Genomic DNA, 17,657 nt, shown 5'->3' with positions numbered 1-17,657 from the left:
TCCTCCCCCGCGAGCACGTGCGTGCCTCTGTGCCTGTGCTGGTCCTACAGTCCCCCCCTCGCATTGTCCCCAGCGCTGCCCCTCCTTTCCCTGCTCCTCGCACCCCATAGCAGCCACAGTGCCTGTGCCACCGTGCTACGCCTCACGCCTACCCCGCTGGCCCTCTCTCTTTGTTTGCCTTCTGCCACTGGAGGTCACAGTCGCCACTCCTCCTACCCGCCCACAGCATCGCTGTGGCCATGCTCCCATCGCCGCCCACCGCATACACGAGCATGCATGAACCTCCATGGCTCTGCCTCACCTCGCTCAACCTCACACCCGTGGCTCCTCCTATGCCATGTGTCGGTGTCCTCGCCGTCGCTAAGGAGCACCTCAAGGGCACTGAGCCCGCTACGCTCCACATTGTTGTTCTCCACGTGTAGCGCCAACGCCCCTCCTCTTCCTCCGTGCGTCCCCACCGTTGTCCGCTTCCATCGTCACCACCGCACACGCAAGCACGCCATGCCGCTCGGTGCCGAGGAGCTTGCCTCACCGGCCCCGTGCCCCGCAACCACCTCGATGCATCGTGGTTGCCATCACCTGGCCACGCACTCCTTCCCCACGCATGCGTGCTACCATTGCGCAGTCACCACGCCTGGATGCACCGTTCTCGCTACCGATCGGTGCTCCCCTGTATGTACTCTGCTTTTGAGGATGAAGAGAAGGGTAAGAATCGAAGTAGAAAGTTATATATGGTTCTTATTGCAAAATATGTGACTCTCAGGAATAGTGAGTTTGTATCATGGATTAATTTGAGGAGAGCTTGGGGGCCTCATCGTGAAAGTATCGCCGACCGCCTGTCCCGTTTGGGCCGGTCTTGTGCTGCTTGTGCTGGGCCACGTGCGCGCCGGTGGGCCGCCTACCTGGCTTGCTAGGCCACTGGCACCCCACCCTGCCGCCTGGGTTGTTCGTGCCCGCGTGCTTGGGCCGGCCTTGTGCCGCGTCCGTCAAGGCCATCCGTGCGTGCGCCCCACCTGCCTAGGCCGCTCACTGGTCTAGTCTGCTATGCGCCTGGCCACGCCACTGGACTGCGTGCGCCTATTTCCGTGTTGGGCCGAGATTGTTGACGCCGACCCGTTTTGATCTGTAGAGTAATTTCTAAGTTAGCTTATAAGGTAAACTTTTAAATTTGTAGTAAATCATAGAAAAATCATAAAAATGTCAAACTAGTTTTGTTGAGTTCCTAAAATCTTGATCTATTTAATAGTGTATTTTGTTCACATAGATTTGGTACATTTTTAGGGTTGCTCTAACTATTTTGAACATGCTTAATATTGTTAAAAGGTGAACCTGTAGGAATTTCTATGATAAATCAGTGATAGTGTTGACTCTAAGAATTTTACAGTAAATTACTAATATTATTAACTGCTCACTTAATTTTTGTAGCTCTAGAATAATTAGTTTGCTAGCTTGATAATAATACCATATTTCGAATAAAGATTAAATCGATAGAATGAAATAAAGAAACACCTTGGAATTGTATAACTAAAACAATTATTAGGAAATAATGGCTTATTCGACAACATGGATACGTAGCCTAATTATGGTCATTGTTAGAACTACCTCATTAACTTGAAAGGCGTAAATCATAATTTATGGGTCATAGTTGTAGTTGATTAATCACGTCTTTGTATTGTATCGCATTGCATATCATAATAGGGATGTCGATGGATCACGGAGTCATCGGGAGTTGCTGAAGGAATGGTGCTTTTGAAGATCGATCGCTATGATGGAATGCTAACTTCTAATTAAATTTTACCCAAGCAAGCCCTGGTGCATAACCCCTATTATTCTGCACTTTAAATTATATTTGTGTATTAAGTTTTAAGGAGTTGAATGAAACCCACTTGCATATATATATCCTTATCCTATGAGTCTTACTAGTATGACAGCATTGTGAAGTTTGCTATGCTACAGGACTTCAGTAGAAATCAAGTGATTGCATGTCACTCACGAGAGATAGGAAATATCTTACTGTATTATTATCACTTGGAAAATATAAATAGTGGAAAGAAAAAATGGTGACCGGGCAGGGATATGGTTTGGGTATTGGTGGGTGTAAGAGGTTGTGTCCTGTGGCTACAGGACATAGCTTGGTTATACTACTTTCCCTGTCTGTGTCGGTTAAGAACCAGCCATTGCATAAGACGCTAGGCAAGTCACTGACTTATTATCCTAAGCACATACTTGGGTATGAGCGTTTGAAAGACTTGTTACTCTCTTATCATGGGTTCCGGCTCTTTCTGAATCGACTATCATGGTGATTTTTGGGTTAGAAGGTCCTTGCACCGCACTTAGTCTGGGACTTATGGGCGGAGGCTTAAATTTCAGTTTGGACAGGGACCTAGACCCCATAATAGGAGGATAGTAGGTTGGTCCTACTTGTGCTTAGGGTACAAGCGGGGCATGTGTTTTGGGGTACCTAGCTGGGGGCATTGATTCATGAATCGCCGGTGTTCTAGTATGACTTGTCTTAACTCTAGCATCATAGTAAGAACTGAAAGATGAAAGATGAAATCTAATGGAAGACGAGCACTCCTGAAAGGCATTAGATTAGGTGGTTCTACCACACCTGCTCCCATAAATAAGTATGTGCTTAGGATAATAACTCTATGACCTGACTAGAATCCAATGCAACAGTCGATCCTTAATCGACATGGACAGGGAAAACAGTGTAACTAAGCTATGCCCCGTTGGCCACGAGACACAACCTCTTACACCCACTAATACCTATGCCATATTCTTGCCCGGTCTCTATTTTTCTTTCACCATTTTATTATGAGAGTGATAATAATAATCACCTATCGTGAGTAACGGCAGGTTACTCATGCTACCAAAAATCTTAAGCATAGCAGCTACTCGATCCTATAATAGTAGGACTCATAGGTAGGTATATCTATGCATGTAGTTTCCATAATATGCCTATAACATAAATGCACATCACAGATATATATATTCAGTGATTATTCAAAATAAGAGTTATGCACCGGGGCTTGCCTTGGGCAGGCGTGGTGTCAGCAAAGTTAGTAGCTGGTGGCTCCAGGGCTCCCTCCTGGATGAGGATCTCCTCCTTATACTCCTCGATTATCTTCTCATACTCTAGCTCGCCCACGGTCACGTACTCTACCAACTCGTTATCTACATACATGAAACGATGATGCAACACTTAGTAATACGGCAACGACAACTCTTAAAATAAGAATACATCTACCAAGCTACTAAGCTAACTCTAATGACTAAGATGCTAAGTTACCTATCATTCCCACTCAACAGGTATGAAAGCTTTCAAGCCTTATCTTAGCAACTAAAGGCATCCTTATTTTTGGTTACCAATTTAATATATATACTAAAACAAGGAGTGTTAGCTACCATAATTCTCAATCTATTCTAAGGCTACAAAAATTACAATGAATACATAATAATCTAATGAACCCGCTATAAAAATTTTATGGCTAAAGCTATTACCAATTTGTCACAAAAATTCATACAATTATTAATCTAAATAACATTAAACACTTTTAAATGATTTAATAGACATTAGCATCAACACAGACATGTATAAACTAACCATACTATCAGATAGACAATATTTTTTGGAACTCAACAGATTTTATTTCATAATTTTTAGATACTTATATGAATTGATATCTATTTTCAAAGTTCAACTTAGAATGTAAAATATGAAACTATTTTCATTTTCTAGAAAAATAAAAAATAGATTCAACTCACGTGGCCCACACACGCGCGAAGGTGGCCCACAGCAGAGGAGCCCCCGCGCGCTGGTACTTTTGCGAAAATGCCCCCACTCTATGTGCTATTCACACAACTACTATGCGGCCTATTCCTACAGACGACGCTTAAGCAAAATAGCCCTCGCAACAACTCTTCTTTATAATGGCTAGGTCCTCGGGCCACCCCCGTGCGCACCGGCACGGTGACAATGGCACTGAACAGCCACGCCGACCATCTAGGCCCCTCCTCGTCCCCTCTAAGAGACCGATGCTCACCTAGGTGCAAATGCGAATCGATGGACGATGAAGAGATGAACAAGGACGCGTCTAGGAGCTCCTTCCACAGTGGTGGACACCCTGCGGCGGCGGCAGCCGTGTTCTAGAGAGCCTAGTCACAACAGAGGTGATAGAACCAATGGGTAGGCATCAGCAACTCACCCTATAGCTACCTGAGGTGGTGGCTTGACCGAGGATGGACCGGGCATGTCCGACCACACGCACATGGCAAGCCCAGCGACGGACTGTGGTGGCGTGGCCACGTTAGCGGCGTCAGGAAAGTAGTGGCAGTGCAAGTGGGGTGCGCAGGGTGTAGAGGGAATCAAGACGAAGATAACGGTGCCACAAAATTGGATGCTAAAACTCTATGAAGGGGGTGCTCTGGAGTGGCTTGAATTTGGCCATAAGATGATCGGCGTCGAGGAAAACTCCAAATTGGAGCTCGACATCGCATGGCTATGGCAGCGGGCTGGCTTGGCACGTAGCTAGGTTCCCAATCGAGCCTCAGGTGAGCGCAATTACCCTAGAGGTGACCAAGCGCTGCGGTTTTAGCTTTAGCGTGGCTCGGTCAGGCCGACACGACGCCATTCAAAGCGGTGGAGGTTGGGAAGCGCGGCATAGCATTTGCCACTTAATAGAAGAGGACAAAGGCGTGACTAAGGATGATACACATGCGGGTAGAGCAAGGGTGGTAGTGGCAGTGGCACGGTGTGTAGAGGGGCACTATGCCGCCTTGGTGGGACGCGGATGCCAGGTGGAGTAGGTGCACGTGGGGGTGTCATGGCCCTATGCGCGTAGTGCCCTTGGTGGGACGACTCGGCGTAGAGGGAACATGCGCGTGTTGGCGATGGTGGCTATGACCATGCAATGCCACTGCACCCCGAGCTAAAACAACAATGGCAGCAAAGCTAGTGGAGGGCGGCACGCGGCGTAGCGGCGACGCGATGGTAGCAGCACTAGTGAACAGCGAGGCTAGGCAACAGGGCGGCGTGCAGCCACAATGGCATCGGCAGTGGTGCCAGTAGTAGTGTGCAACATGCTAGGCACCCGGTCAGGGTGGCCAGCGGTGCCCTAGGCACGCAGTGACCACACACTCTCGGCTGACCGACCCAAAATGTGAAGTGCACGCTTTTTAAAGTGTCAACCACGACTAAACCATTGATCACATCCCCAAACCACTTTAGCTATACCCAAGAGGGTATGTTAGACTACAAAACCAAGCCATAAAACTACCCTACTGCTTAACCCAATCTCAAACAATAAATTGCCAAACCTAACAGTGTCTACCTGTCGGCAAACTTCAAATTTTTTCTAAGTTTTTCGTTTTGAACTCTATTTCAAATTGCATTTCTAAGCTATTAGAAATCTTAGCTAGTAATATCATTTTTAACTGCGAGTGTTTCATTATCATCTTCAAAGTTTGCACTTCAAACCTTATTTAAGTGTCACATATATATTTTATAGCATTTTTGCTTAATAAAAATTGGTTTTAAACACCAAGTGATATAACACGACTATTGAATTAACTTTCGTTTCGCACTTCCGTTGATCGTTTTGAGTTGCGGAAATTTATCTACACTATTTATTACATGCATTAACATATAAATAAGATGCTCATGTAGTGTTTTAGTAAACAATTTATGGTGTAACACCGAGGGTGTTACATTTTGTAATGTGTTATTTCAATAAAATTGTTGGGCAAATCATAAACATGCCCATAAATTGTCCTTGTAGTCTAGAATTTCTTCTCAAATTCCAAAATCATACACCCAACACAACTTTCAAAAGTCAGTTTAAACACCTCCCTACCCGGTTAGAAGTGATTTTTAATGTGCTTTTATTATTTTTAGTTAAAAATTATGGCAAACATCATATTAGATTTTTAAACCACAAAAATATCTCTAAGCTTATATTTTTTTTGGAAAAAACAATCAAGAGATAATTTGGGACATAATAATTCCAAAAAATACATAGCTCGTAAATATTTCTAAAAGCTTAAAGAATTATATTTAGCTCTATAAATATGATAAATATCCACAGAAATTTGGAAAATTCTAAAACCATTGTATTTAATATCTAAATGCGCTAACAAGATGAATACATTCAAAATCAATGCATGTGTCATTCATGTTGGTTGCATCTTGTTTTTTGTTGTGAAGACAATTAAAACAAATTTATACATTTGTTATAATGTTTTAGATTTTTTCTAGAGCTAAATATAATTTCCAAAATCTTCTAGATATATTTTCATAATTTACACCTTTTTATTTTTTATTCTCATACCTCAATCTATTTCTAGGATTTTTCTTCAAAATTTAAAAATTTAGAGATATTTTTCGTTGTTTAAAAATCTTGAGTTTATTTTTCTGAAGGAGGTAAACCCTGCTTTTTATAAAGCATTACAAAATGATTATCGGGATGTATGAATTTAAAAATGATAAAATTATCGGTTTTAACTGGAGTAGGAGGTAACATAATTGCTTGTGAGAGTTTTTTAAGGATAAATTGATTCTTAGATTTTTTTTGAGGAAAATTGATTCTCAGAGTTGAGACGGACAACCTCGTCGGAAGGCCTGCCTCGAACACGGCTCCACCATCCTTTGGGCCTTTGGCCTAATCAAGGGGTGGTTGATCCGGTTATTAAAGTTTAAGAGGTGTCACATGATAGTATTATATGGGATGTTCGATACTAATAAAAAATAAATTATAGAATCCGTCAGCAATCCACGAGATAAATTTATTAAACCTAATTAATTCGTCATCAGCATGTGTTTACTGTAGCACCACATTGTCAAATCATAGACTAATTAGGCTTAAAAAATTCGTCTTGTAAAACAGTCTCAATCTATACATTTAATTTCATAATTAATGTATATTTAATACTTTATACATATGTCAAACACCTGATGTGATATGGACTAAAGTTCAGGTTCAGAAGGTAAATCAAACACCCCTAATCTTGTCCGACGTGGGCCTCCAAGCATACATGGCTCTCTAATCACGAGAGCAGTGAGGACCGTAGGAGTAATGGAGGAGGATGGAGGACGGAGGTTCCGGACGGACGAGGATGACGACAGAAAGCTCTGATAATTAGTCATCACAATGGCAGCCTCCTCCTCCCTGGGCTCTGCCAAAGCCCTAGGGAGCTCCCACGCCTCCCTCCTCGGGCTCCAAACCCAAAGGACAGGTACCTCCTCGCGCGTTCTTTCTCGTAGGATTCTCTCTCCCATAGCGGCCATACGCAGCGCAGGTCCCTCAATCCGGTCCGTGTCTCGCGAGTCGCGACTCCGTTCCGGGCAATTCAAGCCGTGTACCCTCGATAATCCGTGTTCCGTCACTTTGCTGATGGTTTCTGCACTGCAATGCCTAGTATCCACTGAATATGAGCTGGGATTTTTTATTCTTGTGCCGTGATGCAGTGGTCGCGCCAGCTCCGTCGCGCCGCAGTTCCATCAGGATGCGCCCTTCTGCTGCTGCTGAGCCGGCGAAGCCGAAGAAGACCGTCTGGGTGTGGACCGAGAGCCGGCAGGTGATGACGGCGGCCGTGGAGAGGGGGTGGAGCACTTTCCTCTTCGGATCCAAAGATCTCGGCAAGGATTGGTCATGTCAGAACTCAGAGCAATGCTTTTCCTTTATTTCACGCCGTTAGTATTACGTGAACCTTTGCTAGTTCTACAACTAGATAAACGTTGAGATAGCCTGAATCCCTGATTGAAATATTACGATTTACAAATCCCAAAGGCCGATGCAGACTAATTTCACATAGAAAAGAAGAGTGGAAACATGTCTGGTGTCATGCTAGAGGGAACATGCAAACTTCTTGGATTCTGCTAATTTCATGACTCATTAGTATTCTCGTTTGATTTTTCAGCAACTGCTCGCATCAATCCTCTCTTCATTGATGGCCCAGAGATTTTCAATGGGGAAAACCAAAAGGTTGTTGTAATTTCACAAGTCTCTTCGCCTAGTGTGTTATGTATCTGGATCGTACTAGGGGTAGATTCGAGGGGCTACTCGCTATAGGGTGAACCAAAACCTAGGACACGTTCTAGACATAGAGACATAGACACAAAGAGCATGGACAAGAGCTGTTGAACCTGACACTCCAGAGGAGGAGGGTTCAGAGGACGCCATCACGTTCGTTGGTGTAGTCTGCGCACGGGCAGCGACGGTCGATGAAGACATCGATGTCGATGGAGCGGACGGCGCCGGCTGGTGGTTTCCTGTCACTGGCTGCGCCCCTCTCTGATCGGATTAGGGTTTAGGTGTCGGTGGGGAGCATGGCTCAGGTCAACCTCATAACTTGAGCCACCGGTCCTCACCTCTATTTATTACGCAGTGTGACATGGGCCCTTCAGCCATAGTGGGCTGGGCGCCCTCGATTAGAGCACGGATCAAAGGCCCAACTAGGCCATTGGGTCCAGTTTAGGATTAGAGATCAACCTAACAATCTCTCCCTTAATCTCCTATCATTTTTCAATTTCATATAATTTACTTTTATTCACTCCATTATAGATTAGCGCATAGAGCATGTTTCATCGTCACGGTCAATTATCGATAGATTTAACAGCTACAACACACCACTCTGTTATGAAATAGATATTTATCTTTGGGCCTTCTTTTGTCCAGAAATTATAGGCTTTCTCTTAAATCCATGCCGGCTACATGTTCTCTGAACACGTTGGATGGTAAGCCTTTTGTAAGCGGATCCGCGAGTCTTTTCAGTACTTATATGCTCAAGACTTATGACATAATTCCGGACTTTATCTTTCACAACATAATACTTTATGTCAATGTGTTTGGCAGCATCACTTGAATTATTGTTGTGAGCATACTGTACTGCCGGATTATTATCGTAGTATAACTTAAGTGGTCTATAGATGTCGTGAACCACCTTCAAACCGGGTATGAACTTCTTTAGCCAGTTCATCTGCCCCGTTGCTTCATAACACGCTATAAACTTGACATACATTATGGACGATGTAGTGACGGTTTGCTTTGAGCTTTTTCATAAAATAGCTTCCCTTGCGAGAGTGAATACATATCCAGACGTGGATTTTCTATCATCTCCCGTATAATCAGAATCTGAATATCCCACTATATAGAGTGAATCTGAACTTCTATACGTCATCATGAGGCCTTTCGTTCCTTACAAATAACGCAAGACTTTCTTTACTAATTTTCAGTGTTCTATTCCGGGATTGCTCTGAAATCTGCCAAGTAACCCGGTAACAAATGCCAAGTCAGGGCGCGTACATACTTGAGCATATTGCAAGCTTCCGACAGCTGAAGCATATGGATCCATTTTCATTTGATCGATTCTATATTGGTTTCTGGGGCCTTGAAAATCCCCATATCTGTCGCCCTTGACTATAGGAGCAGGTGAGGGATTATATTTATGCATACTGAATTTCTTTAAGATTCTTTCTATGTATGCCTTTTGTGACAGTCCTAATACCCCTTTACTTCTATCTCGATGAATCTCGATTCCTAGAACGAACGAGGTTTCACTAAGATCTTTCATATCAAATTTTGAGGACAAAAACTTCTTTGTCTCTAGCAGTAGACTGATATCACTACTACCAAGTAACATATCATCTATATACAGGACAAGAAAGATAAACTTCCCATTCTTAGACTTTGCATAGACACAATTGTCCTCAATATTCTCTTTAAACCTAAAATTCCTTATTGTCTGATTAAATTTCAAGTACCACGATCTTGAAGCTTGTTTTAATCCATAAATGATTTTCTTTATGCGGCATCCCATTCGTTCTTTTCCTTCCATGACAAAGCCTTTCGGTTGTGCCATATAAACATTTTCCTCCAAGTCCCTATTTAGAAATGTCGTCTTTACATCCATCTGATGTAATTTTAAATCGTAATGTGCCACTAATGCCATTATGATTCTGAAAGAATCCTTACATGAGACTAGAGAAAGGTCTTATTATAATCAATCATTTCTCTTTGCGTAAAGCCTTTTATCACAAGCCACGCTTTATATCTCTCTATATTCCCTTGAGAGTCAAGTTTTGTTTTATAGACCCATTTACAGCCTACTGTTTTGGCTCATTTATGAATTATTTCTAAGTCTCAAACTTTATTGGTATTCATAGATTTTATTTCATCTTCCATGGCCTCAAGCCACTTTGATGAATGATCACTTCTCATGGCTTCTTCAAATAAGGTGGGATCATCCTCTATTTGAAATTCATCAGTGTTGTATACTTTATAGTCAGCAGGAATAGCTGATTTTCTAACTCTTTGAGACCTTCTAGCGGCCTCCACATTTGGCACATCTTCTGTTTAAGGCTATTGTTGCTCCCCCTCATGTGTGGTAATAGGTTCAACAGTATCCTAAAGAACAGGTTCCTCATCGCCATTTATTGTTGCCACAAGTGGAATAACAACAGGTGCTGGTACCATAGTATCTTGCACTGTCGATGCAGCGACAACAGGTAGTGAGAAAAATGGCTCATGAATCATCGGAGTGGGCACATACACCCGCTTCTCTTCAAGGTCAATTTCTCGAGCTACCATGCTCCCCCTCATCATTTCATCGTCTAGGAAGACAGCATGTCACGTTTTCATAAACTTTGTATGCATGTCTGGACAGTAGAAACAAAAACCTTTTGACTTTTCTAGGTAGCAAATGAAATGGCAACTTATTGTTTTGGGATCTAGCTTTCCAATGTTTGGGTTAAATACTTTAGCCTTAGTAGGACTCCCCCATATATGTAAGTGGTTTAGTGAGGGTACTCTTTCTGTCTATAATTCATATGGTGTTTTAGGCACCGACTTACTTGATACTCTATTGAGAATATGAATATCGATTTTTAACGCCTCCATCAACAGGCTCAACGGTAAGGTGGAGTAACTTATCATACTGCGCACCATATCCATCAGGGTACGATTGTGTCTTTCAGCTACTCCATTCTGCTACGGTTCGCCCGGTGTAGAATACTGGGCTACTATGCCATTCTCTAGTAAGAACCTTGCAAAAGGTCTAGGAACTTGGCTATATGGGATATGCCGACCGTAGTACTCCTCTCCACCGTCGGACCTGACTATCTTAATCTTTAAATTATATTGGTTTTCAACTTTTGCCTTAAATATCTTAAATTTATCCAATACTTCTATTCTTTCTTTGATTGGATAAATGTAGCCATAATGGGAGTAATCATCTGTGAATGTTATGAACGAATCATAACCATCCACACTCTTTATAGGAAATGGACCACAGATGTCCGTGTGAATAATCTGTAAAATTATTGTGCTTCGTTTGACATCTTTCTTAATTTTCTTTACATATTTTCTTTTTATGCATTCTCTGCATTGTTCTAAATCTGATAGCTCTAATAGAGGAAGAATATCATTCTTAACTAATCTTTCTATTCTCCCCGTCGAAATATGGCCTAAACAACAGTGTTATAATTTCGACAACGCATTGTGAGCTCTCTTTCGTTTTCTGTTTACATCCACAGACGATGATACATTCTCATTGTCGCACACAATGTTCCCATCATCACATACAACATTCACATCATTACGTAGTGATAAAAAATAAAATTCATTTTGTAAGATAGCAAGACCAACACATACATTATTAAATGTTATCTTACATTTGCCATTTCCAAAATGGCAATCATATCTTTCATTGTCTAAGCATGAAACACTAATCAAGTTTCTCTATAAAGAGGGAACATAAAGTACATCTCTAAATAAAAGTGTGAAGCCATCAGCAAGCTTTAGAGAAAGATCGCCAATGGCTTCGACATCTGCTCGGACTCTATTTATAACTTTAACGTGTCTTTTGCTTCTTTGCATAGTCCTCATTGAACGGAATCTCTTTCTTTGCCATGATCATCTTTAAGTAATCAGAACAATCTTTCTTATAATGTCCTGTCTTCTTGCAATAGAGACACTTGTCTTTCTCTACTGTGAACTTGTTCTACTGAGGCTGATGGAGCATGGGACCCTTTTCCTTTGGCTTTGAGAAGGAGTTACCATTATTTTTTTGTTGTCTTTCAGATAATTAATAGTGCTACCATTGGTAGCTTTCATTCTCTCCTCCTCTTGCACACACATAGCCATGAGCCTCTTTAAGTCCCACTTCTTGGGCTGTATGTTGTACTTGACAACAAAAGTGTCAAACTTCTTTAGCAAGGAAGCAAAAATAAGATGGATAAGGAACTCTTCCTTGAGAGCCAGATCTATTGGCTTTAGCTTGGATGCCAAATTGTTCATCCTTAGTATGTGCTCTCTTATGCCATCAGTTCCAGAGTACCTCTCTATCAACGGCTGCTTTATCAGCTATGTAGCATATGTCTTTGAAGAGCCAGTGAACTGACTATTTATTCTTTCGAGGTACTCGGTGACAGTGTCACACTCTGGGATTGAGCCCACAATTGCAAGTTCAATTGTGTTCTTTATCACAGCCATACATTTCTTGTTGGCAGTGACCTACTTTCTATGCTTAAGGTCACATGACATCTTTTGGGATGCAAAATCTCTCTCTCTTGTTGCCCAGTGGCATCAGCCTCGTTTGTCTCCCTCACCGGTGCCACAGGCTTAGTGGGACACGGTGAGGTGACTACCCAGTCCACCTCAGCCAATATGAAGGCCAGGTCAATCTTTTTCTTCTACTCCATGTAGTTATCACCTTTGAGAGTGTGGATCTCTTTGATATAACCCATTAAGTTGTATCTGCCTGAAAACACAATTTATATAGAGTGAGAACATAAACATAATAATAACAATTGTATGTCTTAGTTTCAACGTTGGTCAAAATTAAAACATACAATTGTTCTCTACACTAATTCTACATCATCATTGGGCAGAAATAGAATTAATGCATGATAAAACTCATCATAATATTGCCATTAATCAACGTTGGTCAGAATAATAACAATATTATAATAAGCTAACAACATATCCATTTTCTAAAATTAAATTCTCCTGTTGGTACGAATTTAATAATGAAAATAACAACTTTAAATACGCAGCAGAAAAATAATCTCAATTTTGTGAATTTTACCCACAGGAAAATTCTCTTTTCTATTTTCTTTAAGCCATTTATCCATTTTCCAGGAGATAAAACTTTTACTGGAAAAAGAAAAAACAAAAAATGACTCAAAATGAATACAGTTCTTCAGCCCAGCCGGCAAAAATGGCCCGGCCCACTTCTCTGCGCGCGCGCTGCCCGCACCCAGGCCGCAACCTAGGCCTAGGCTGGCAAAGCCTCGCAGCGCGCTCGCCCGCCTAGGCCGCGATGCGGCCATGCATCCGGCGCCGTTGGATTCAATCGGACGGCCTAGCGGCGAGATTGGGTGAACAAAACCGTCGACGCTAGCCTCCTCCCAAACCCTAACCCTCATTCGCTCCTCTCCTTCTCTCTCTCACTCTCTCAGCCGTAGCGAGCGCACCGAGCGAGCAAAGCAGTGGAGCGGGTAGCCATGGCGCCGTTGTCGGCCCTCTCGCCGGCATGCATGCTCCCCAGCGGGTGAGCGCGCCGCCGTCGAGCGGCCTGGCCACGGCGCCCCCTTGGCCGAGCCCGGCGAGTAGCTCCCCGGCTCGGCCCTTTCTTCTCCTCGCGCGCCAGCAAGGCAGCAGCACTACGCAACGGTGAGGTAAGCCAAAATGGCTCTTCCTCTTCTCCATTTCCCCTTCTTTCTTCTAGGATTAACCAGATTTGGGGATGGGGTCAAAAATTAGGGTTAGGGTTTTGGGATGGGCACTGTTCTTCTTCCCTAGAGGAACTCTATGGATTTTAGAGTTCGGCATCATGTGCCGAGCCCTCCTTCTCTTCTTTCTTTCACCCAATTAGGGTTAGGGTTACACCGAACCCTCTGTTCTTCTTAGACCCGTACTGGATCTAACCTTCTACTTCCTTTTCTATTCAGTTTCTAGCCTCTGCCGTAATCTATACCTTGCAAACTGGCTTTGATACCATTGTTATGCATCTAGATTGTACTAGGGATAGACCCGAGGGGCTACTCGCTATAGGGTGAACCAAAACCTAGGACACGTTCTAGATAGAGAGACATAGACACAAAGAGGATGGACAAAGGGCTGTCGAACCTGACACTCCAGAGGGGTAGGATTCAGAGGACGCCATCATGTTTGTTGGTGTAGTCTACACACGGGCAACGATGGTTGATGAAGAGGATGATGAAGACGTCGATGTCGAGGATGATGAAGACGTCGATGTCGATGGAGCGGGCGGCGCCGGCTGGTGGCTTCTCGTCACTGGCTGCGCCCCTCTTGGATCGGCTTAGGGTTTATGTGTCGGTGGAGAGCACGGCTCAAGTCAACCTCGTAACTTGAGCCGTCGGCCCCCACCTCTATTTATTGTGCAGTGTGACAGGGGCCCTCCAGCCATAGTGGGCTAGACGCCCTCGATCAGGGCGCGGATCAAAGGCCCAACTGGGCCGTTTGGCCCAGTTTGGGATTAGAGATTAACCTAACACAGTGAACTTGACCTTGTACAACCAGACAATGCCGAAGCCGAGAACATTGTCATAGACTTTCGAGGTGGTTGGCAGGTTAGACAATTGAACATTGCAGCATAAGCACCCACTTTTAAATCTTAATGGTCCCCTATTCCATAGTAAGGAAATTACTTCAAAGTTCTAATTAATTATTAGAGATCTTTTACATGATGTTTGAATTTTCATAGTGACTTGAGATTGATTATCACATCACTACACTCTAGTTTTCTTTTTTATATTTCATCAAAGGTTTGTAATGAGTGTGTCTGTGTGTACATATTGTCTGACCAAGGGCTTCTGAACATGACTGCATAAACCTACCTTCTGACCAGCAGCTTCTGAAATGGTATTTTATTTATGCATTCCATAGGTTATACCGGCAGAAAATATAGTTGCTGCATTCCAAGGATGTAAAGGAACTGCATTGGCTGTTTCAACAAACTCAACTGAGGCACAAGTTTTTCTTGAGGTAATTATCCAGAGATTTGAACATATGACACCATCTCATGCATATAATGCTGGTAGGTATACAACAACAATAACAACATAGCCTTTCAGTCCTAAGCAAATTGAGGTAGGCTAGAGTTAAAACCCACCAAGAGCGCCAAGTCTCGGTTCAAACACAGTTTGATGAGGATATACTAGCATAAAACTCCTTTGCCATCAACATGTTCATTCCAGCACCAGATGTTTCTGAGTAGCTCAAAGACAAGAGAGTCCATAATTGCTATCCATAATATCAACTAAAAGTTCACTCTTTGTTAGATGCGTGGATATTTATATCATAATAGCACCAGTGATAAGTGAAAGAACCTACATTCCAACTACCTAAACGGATCCTAGTTGGTTCGACTAGCTTCCTTACCCTTCGCACCCGTCGACTCAGATGTGAAGACCCTTGCTTATTTTTCACTACACCCGGGCGCCGATGTAGCGCGCCACTAAGGATGCGACGACCCGATCCCTGCTCACTTGACACCGTGCCCAGATCGTGACACGGCGCGTCACGGGGGTGACGACCTGGCCCTTGCTCATTTAACACCATACCCGGGTTCCGATATGGCGCGTCGCTAAGAGGGTTACGCCCCAACGGTTTTCTTTCGGGTTTCATCTCCATTAGAATAGCTAGATTTAACGTTGGCTCGCCACGCCTATCACAACCCTCCTTCTTTATCAGGGCTTGGGACCTGCTATGTTGAGACAACATATATAATGCTGGTAGGTATATTATTGTAAATTAATGTTGCATGAGGTCGTTTCATGTTCCGACACTCATTTTGTAGGCCTTGGAGCAAGGGCTTGATGGAGTTGTACTTAGAGCAAGGCTAATAATACAGCCGGCTTGCTGGCTGTAAGGTTCCTTGCAGCCTTCTCTCAGCCCACTTATATAGTAATTAGCTCTTTACAGTTAATACATGTCCCACTTGTCTCTCTCACAGACTTTCTTGGTTCTTGTGCCCAAGCCGGCTGTAAGTTTACAGCCCGCTTCTCTTCTCTCTCCTTCCCTCTCTCCTCCACCTCAGCATTTAGTCGGCTTATAGCCTGCTATTATACTTGCTCTTAAAGTAGATGAGATGCATGATATCATTAAGCTCAAGGTATTTATCACAACTCCTTTCAAAGTCCTTTGTGCTTAACTACTAAACCCCTGCTAGTATATGACGGTCCTGTAGTATTGAACACCATTGTTGTACTATATTTATATGTAAGTGTACAAGAACCTACTTCTTCCTACTGCTTAGTGTTTATCTAATTGTACAATTCACCAGACATTTGTTTTCCTTCCCCTTTTAATGACTCAGGATTATTTTGACTGAAGGAACGAGGCAAAGAGTCAATTACCATTGACAAAGGTTACTGTATCAAAGGTTGAGGTTGTTGGTATGGGTGATCGTGTTTGTGTGGATCTTTGCAGTATCATGCGACCTGGCGAAGGCCTTCTGGTTTGTGTATATCTCTCACCTCTTCACTGATGCTACGCATAGAAAAAATGTTATAAAATTATTAAAATATCTCACCACGTTGGACCGGTTCAATGCACCCTCATGGATTTACCTTTCTTTATTACTACCTCTATATCAACACATGGCATTTTCTTTGTTACTATTATCAACACAAACATACAATTCTGCCTCTGAAGTCTTATGACATCCTATTTTTAGGTTGGATCCTATGCAAGAGGAATGTTTCTTGTTCATTCTGAATGCTTGGAGACTAACTACATTGCAAGCAGGCCTTTCAGAGTGAATGCAGTAAGTTTAAAACAAAATGGATGGCCGTATGTATTTAGTGTATCGCAACAGACCTAGACCTATAAGAGTTTCTTATTCGCCACTTTTAGGGTCCTGTACATGCATATGTCATCGTTACTGGTGGCAAGACAAGCTACCTCTCAGAGTTGGGGTCAGGAAAGGAAGTCATCGTGGTCGATCAAAATGGGCTATGGCCTACTGCAATTGTGGGTCGTGTGAAGATTGAATCGAGGCCTCTCATCCTTGTAGAAGCAAAGGTACATAGAAAGGGTGTTCTTTGCTGCAAGTGTTATGTGTTTATCCATATACATGTCCATTTGATGGCCCGATTGGTTTCCTGCAGGATAACTCTGGAGATGACACGTATAGCATTTTTCTACAAAATGCAGAAACAGTTGCACTTATCACCCCTGACACAGGTAAACCCATTATGTTCAAATTCAAAATTGTTGGACCATAAATGCTCACTATCGCTCCAATGCTTGCATAGCTTACCAAGTTAACATTGAGCCTCCTTTCAATCAGCTTATTCGTGACCTATCGTCTGATGCATGCAGGATCAAGTGGAAGAACCGCTATTCCTGTGACTTCGCTGAAAGTCGGTGATGAAGTTTTGGTGAGGAAACAGGGCGTCGCCCGTCACACTGGGATAGAGATTCAGGAGTTTATTGTTGAGAAATGAAAATAGATACGCTGAATGCACCTGTTACCTCAGGTAGAGATTCAGGAGTTTATTGTTGAGAAATGAAAATAGAAACGCTAAATGCACCTGTTACCTCGTTACCTGCTACCAACTTTCACGTCATTTTGAATAAAAAATGATGGGATGTATGGTTGCAACATTCATCTATTCTGCTATTGATAGCTGT

The 17,657-nt window shown here is 42.9% G+C and overlaps 1 pseudogene; it reads left to right on the top strand.

Moving 5' to 3' along the window:
* Window positions 1-7,077: 7,077 nt before the first annotated feature.
* On the top strand, window positions 7,078-17,594 carry LOC136535646 (uncharacterized; annotated as a pseudogene).
* Window positions 17,595-17,657: the final 63 nt, after the last annotated feature.

The sequence above is a fragment of the Miscanthus floridulus genome, chromosome 2 (genome assembly GCF_019320115.1).
Source record: "Miscanthus floridulus cultivar M001 chromosome 2, ASM1932011v1, whole genome shotgun sequence".
In the NCBI taxonomy this organism is placed as follows: domain Eukaryota; kingdom Viridiplantae; phylum Streptophyta; class Magnoliopsida; order Poales; family Poaceae; genus Miscanthus; species Miscanthus floridulus.
Note: the sequence above shows the minus strand (reverse complement) of the source record. Positions and strands in the feature narration are given on the sequence as shown.